Source organism: Frankliniella occidentalis, unplaced genomic scaffold (assembly GCF_000697945.3).
Source record: "Frankliniella occidentalis isolate FOCC.00 unplaced genomic scaffold, Focc_3.1 Scaffold10, whole genome shotgun sequence".
Classification (NCBI taxonomy): Eukaryota; Metazoa; Arthropoda; class Insecta; order Thysanoptera; family Thripidae; genus Frankliniella; species Frankliniella occidentalis.
In genome coordinates, this window is record NW_026267140.1 from 3,520,453 (window position 1) to 3,527,010 (window position 6,558).

At 45.4% G+C, this 6,558-nt stretch overlaps 1 protein-coding gene across 1 annotated transcript in view; it reads right to left on the reverse strand.

Annotated features, from left to right (window-relative positions):
• LOC113217719 (uncharacterized) overlaps positions 1-6,558 on the reverse strand; it is a 24,693-nt gene that overhangs the window by 11,929 nt on the left and 6,206 nt on the right. The gene's annotated exons all lie outside the window — the stretch shown is intronic.

Here is a 6,558-nt window from a genome sequence, read left to right on the forward strand (position 1 = left end):
CACGGCCTTATCTCCGGCAGCTCTAAATGACACAACGAGTTGTGCAGCTGCGAGTGTGTTTGTGAGGAGCACTGTGCGGCGTGGTGATCCCAACAGGTGCTTGAGCACTGAGAAAAATTTTTGGTGCCCGGCACTAAACACTTGTTTAATGCGTCCCAATTTGTCCCCGTGGCAAAACTTTTAGTGCTGGCCAATAGAATTTCCGAGGCGTAGCAATAATGGGGTTTAGCGCCAGGCGCCAAACACGTCTTGTGCTATAGGCTGAGGTGCACTTTGTATGATGCACGAAGTATGCATGATTGAGTAGTTCAGATGTCACCGCTAGATGGCACCACTATCGAAATGCCTGCCTTGTATCTCGCTGGGTGCCCCGGGTGCACACAGCATCACGTGCTTGGGCAGTTCACCCAGATTATTGGAGCACTTTCCATTAAGGTGGCGCCACTTGCCGCCATTTGATGCTACGGCGCTGATTTTTGTAAGGAGACGTACGGAAAGTTCAAGGCTATTCCACCCGTATGAAAATTATCAACTCAACTAGTACACTCCCTGGTTACAGAGTTTGGACCAAATCCAGTAAAAGTATTGTCCGTGTCATCGTACCTAGTTTATGTTCGGGGAAAAGTTTTAGTGTAATGCCTGAGCTTGCATATTCTTTAGTGCCACTGCCTAATCTATTTAGCGCCTGGCACCAAAGCCGGCGCACTAAACACCTTTTGCCCCTGGAACTAAACACTTTTGTGCGTCGAAAAACTTTCGACCTGGGCACTAAAGTTTTAGTGCCTGGCACCAAAAATTTTTCTCAGTGAGCAACGCTGCTGTAGGTCTTAACCAGCCCCAACGCTCCGGTGGGCCTGGCCCCCTCCTACCTCGTAGGCCTGGGCATGTAGTCCAGAGTCCTACCAACTCCACCTCTTCCCTAAGACCATCCCACCTCTTTCGCACAAACTTAGTCACGCGTCACGCATTGGCATTGTGGACGACACACTACCCAGTTAGTGCTTCGCTACGCCAACTTGCTTAATAATGCCACTCATTCGGTAAAACACGTCCTTACGAAATACTCAATGTCCTGCTTTGGCTCCACAGCCAGTGACAGCTTGCCTACTGTCAAGTCCTGTCTTGTGGCCTTGCGGGGGACACGGAAGGTGGGGGCCCTGTGTGTCGCGCCGATGAACATACGAGCTGGTTTACCCATCTAACTCATGGATGAACCGCAAGGCTGGCCCCGAAAGAAGGAGACGGTTGCCTGTCAGTGTCTGCGACTTACTATATCTACTACTACTTACTATATGGGAAAGTTGCGGGAAATTGAAATGTGAGGGTGAAAAACAAAGTAGGGGGGGGGGTCATATGACCACGCATTGTAGAACTATTTAGAGTCTTTTAAAGTCTTTTACCATGCAGAGTTTTGGTGTACATGGAATATCTGGAATATTTGTAGAGTACCTGGAATACTTTTGGGATATTTATCATCAATATCAAAGTGGTCCACCTCCTCGTCCTTTTCTCTTCTTTCCAACCCAAACTATCCAGAACCATTTTAAACGGTTATGACAAGAAAAAGTCCTGCTATACTTTGTAGCGTACTTATTAAATTAATTTAAACATACTTGAGGAATGATTTCATATTCTTTCATCGCATAAGCTTCGTTTCGCCAGATGATCGATCTGGCAAGTGAGCGTTGCTGTCATTGGAGGCAGCTACAGGGAACAATAAACGCTTTCGGAGCATAAAGCAGCAGTCATCTCGGAGCGCCTTTTGATGAATTCGCGACGCGCAGCGTTGCTGCTGTCATGACTATTAGTTGCGGGCCCGCCGGCTGGGATCGGCTGCTCTGATCGGCAGTAAATCCCTCGACAGTACTTTGTACTACTGGCTCGCCGCCGCACTTAACCGGCCGCTATATAATCAGGGTCGGTCGTAACGCCCGGCGACTCATCATGCCGTGTCCGGCCGCGGGTAAATAAAACGGAGCGCGCGCGAATAAGACGCGATAACCGCTACAATGTTTTCGAGGCCGGCCTATAGCCGCTCGCTGCTGCCTGGCCTACACTCACGTCACGTCAATAAACGCCCGTTGGGCGGACGCTTGGGCGGAGGCTATCTGCATTGGCGCCGCGGAAGTGTCGCTCTCTCGTGCGCCACGCTGAGCACGATAGTGACGTTGAGATGGCGTAGGCCTCTTCAGTAAGACGGAGCGCTAGGAGAAACTGACCGAGTCTTGTGCTTTTGAGCACGCGCTACACGAGCTTTACACTAGTGAAAACAAGTGTAGAAAGTTTCACACCAATGCGCGTATTTCCACTGTTTCTGGTGGTGTGCCATCGGTGCAAAAAGTGCGGAACTAAATGCAGACTTTTTAAGCTGCTGTAAATTTAAGTACAATAAATTGTACTCATTAGTGAAAAGCATTCCGTAAGTGAGAAAACGTGCACACGTTCCAACTGGTGTACAGTTGATCTGGACCGCAATTGACGTAGAACCGCCTAAAACGCTGAACCGTCATTTGCTTTAGTGTTCATTCCTCTGCATTTTTAGCCACAGTAATCATAGAATTGACCGCAGCCATCGATCTTGAGGCCCAATTCTATCGACTGAAAAACAATTAACATAAAAAGTCGGTAGCTGTAACTACGAGGTTCCTCGGGGAGAGGAAAGAGAGGTGGGGCCGTTGCCGATTAAAGGGCACATCCTAGCTAGGGCAGCAGTGCAGCGGCTTCGCTCTCGGTCGAGCCCCTAGCGCAATTGCTGTTCGTTAAAGTGGGGCGAATGAAGAGCATGGCTCAGGCTGTCGAATGAAGGTACGTCTGATTCACGTTGATTCGACACGATGTGATAGAACGGAAGCAAAATGAGTTCTTCTGACCAAAAAGTATTACTTCAATTACACTCATAAAAGCAGAGGACAGTACTGGCCAAACCTTTTTTTTTATTGTTTTCCAATCAAAATTTGGAGAACACTAAAAAAAAAACTCATTTTGTCTTCATTCTTAGTTTATCGCAATAGGGCGAGCAATTGCGCGAACGTGCGGGATTGTCACATTTTGGAATACTTTAAAAGTGCCATCAGTTTATGGCATCTCCCTAAGATCCCCATCACGCAGGCTCGTTTAGCGCGAAATGCTGCGTAAACTTCGAAAATGTCTTAGATGACGAGTAACTGTATCGCCATTGGATCTGGAATGTCTTTAAAACGCAGGGTACCTTACCTTTTTTTAACCAGTGCATGGAATTTGTTAACGATGAAGTTTCTTTTCCTTCCCTGGATCGCGTGGCTCTCTTCGGTAAACAAAAGCCTGCGTGGTGCACTCGTTTGCTAGTTCAATAACGCGTGAAAGCGCGTGTTTCACAAAGTGGCCAATACGGGCGCCTCTATTACATGCCGTGTGCGGCCGACGGAAAATGGCGTTGTTCGTTCGGGAAAGTGAAGAAGGGCCGCCATACCTGGCGCGGTCCGCCGTAGAGAGCGGTGCTGCTGCAGTAGTTCCTATCGGGAATTACCCACCCACGCTGCGCGGCCCGTGCTACGCCCGCCCCCACCCACCCCCTCTACATGGGCTGCTGGCTTCTCTTTCATCGGGCCAGCACAAAGTGCTCACACGGGTGGGAAGGAGAGCTGAGCCCCGCCTGCTGCCTTCCTGCTCTACACACCGCGAGTCTTTCTACACCTTGGTAAGGTAGCGTATGAGGTAGTAGGTGATTTGCTTCTAATCAACATTCACCTTTACACTAAAGTGTAGAATATGTACGCGATGTTTAAGATATTTCGATAGCAGTGGATGCACATAAATCTATTCTACTTTCGTTTAAATGAAAACAGGGATACTCACACTTGACCCGTAGACGCACTGGTTGGCTGGCGGTCTCTCCCTGGTCATTGGCCGCCTTGCAGACGTAGAGCCCTGCGTGGGCGCGGGTCACCCCCTGCATTACCAAGCTCTGCGTGGATAGCACCACGCCGAGCGACACGTTGTGTGTCACGGGCACTCCCTGCGCAGAAAACAAACCACAGCAAAGTTAGCGCGAGGCCCCTTGTGCACTGTAACTTAATTAAGGACAGAAAAGAACGTTACAGACGGCTTTAACTACGTGGGGCCCTATACACATTGCATTTACAAATACGCCACCCGTACAAAGAAAGTAAGGCAGGGCTGTGAAAAATGTGAAGTACACCAGATTTGTGACAGAGCGCCGCGCTTTAAATAACTTGTAGAATGCTGTGCATTAAAGGCTGAGTGTGTCTCCTGATTTATATGAACTGAAATAAATTTAAAAATTCAAAAGAATCTAAAAATTTCAATTTGACTTCCAAATGTGAATTAAACTATTCTAATTCCTTATACTTTGTCTTTATTCACAATCCGTAAAAAGGGTGACTTCATAAATGTCAATTAAAAGTACTACTCAATGAAAACTTTAAGTCAGTAAATCTGATCGAAGGATTTCAATTTGACTTCTAATTGTGAATTAAACCTATTCTAATTCCTTATACTTTGTCTTAATTCACAATCCGTAAAAGGGTGACTTCATAGATGTCAATTAAAAGTACTACTCAATGAAAACTGTTAGTCAGTAAATCTGACTGAAGGATTTCAATTTGTCTTCTGATTGTGAATGAAACCTTAGTCTGATTATTGAGCTTCAATTTGACTTTTTTGATTGTAAGTACAACACTGTTATTCAACGAATGTGACGTCACATTCGTTTCAATGTGAATCGTGTCACGTTCGTTTAAATGTTGTGTCATATTCGTTTAAACATGAATTGGCTAAGTCTGACGCCATTTGAGCAACAATTCACATGTCACATTCAAATGAATGTGACACAATATTCAAACGAATGTGACACGTTTCACATTGAAACGAATGTGACGTCACATTCCTTGAATAACAGTGAAACTACTTCTAATTCTTTCTAGTTTGTGTTTGTTCGCAATTCATAGAAGGGTGAATTCATTGATGTAACCTACGAAAAACCAATGTTATAAGAATTCAATTTAGTTTCTGTTTGTTCATGGTTTATAGAAGGGTGAATTCACTGATGCAAATTAAAATTCAAAATGAAACACAAACTTTAATTAAATTACTCAATGCTAGATGTCGTTGATAAACGTAATCGAAAAACAAAACCTATAGCATAACAACGAACCACGTTGAATGTCAACTGTCAGCTTGTCCCTGCATAGAAGGGCAATTTATACCAAATCAATTGAATTGTCAAAAATTTGAAAATGGTTAAAACCTCGATCAACTAAAACGTGACCTAATTCAAATGAAATGTCACTATTTTATCTGTGACAATGCCTTCAACTCGCAAATTATCGTTTTCTACCTGTCATTTTGATAACATTTGAAGAAGTTCTAAATCAAACGCTGTATGAATTTCTACTTATTCCCAACAAACTGGTGTGTTTGTAATGAATTGCCATTTTGACAAACTTCTCAGTAATGACACAACAAAGTTTACAGTTGTTTGTATTTTAACAGTCTCCTACCTAACCTAACATGATAACTTGTATGTAGGTTGTTTGACGTCGTTACTTGTACATTATTCTTATTTCTTATTTTCCTTCTCAATTAAATCTTTACTTTTCTAATTTCCCTTCAAACTGCCACATCCACAATACTTTTGAAATGCCAGCAGACGCCTTTCGGGCCGGCCTCGCTAGAACAATTCAAATGATATGTACCAACATATCAAAATGGAAATTTTATTTCAAAAACCTAAATAGTTTTAATCTCCCAAAGACTAAACCAACCGCTTTAAAAGGGATCTATATATTACCAAGCCTTAAGATGAAGCGTTCGCGTTAGTTAGGCAACTAAGACGAATAAAACTGAATTTGTTTCAACACAATTTTTTTGTTATGCACTGTTAGGTTGGCGGCAACCTATAGCGGCGACTTTTCCGATCAATATGTTGGCTTCGTTATGTAGTATAGTATATTATTCTATAGTTCAGTTTCGTCTGCACTCAGCCAATTATAAAAAAAGCTTTGGAACTCATTTTCAGTGACGGAGCAGTCGGAATACACAGGCATTAGCTGAAAGGGTCAAATGTTGGGCTAAAAATGCCGCACGGCCCAGGAGGGGCGCCAGTAAACGTGTTGGCACCGCGCAGCGCCAGCTTTATGGTGTGCGTGGGGCGGCAGTGCGTGCGGTACAAATGGCCGCACACGCACGCACACTGGAGCAACACATCCCCCCGCTGTCGCATTTCCTTCCGGAAACAGCCGCCGAGTCACCAGAGTCGCGTCTGCGCCCGGCGCCCGGGTCCGTCATGTGAGATTGGCGAGCGGAAACGGCGAGGAAACAAGCTGAGGAACACCGGCGGAGCCAAGACATATAGGGGCCCAGAAGAGAGGTTTTAGCCTAGCCCGGTATGACAAACATATGCACGCTGCTGTCCTGCTGGAGTCCCATATCAACCTTCAACTGTAAGCGACCCGTGCGCCAAAAGCCACCGTCCGTAGTCCTCCTCCCTTTTCCCGCGCCCGGAGTGCCTCTCTGCGCGTCGCTAACATGCCCAGCACGACTCCAATATACGCGTTCCGG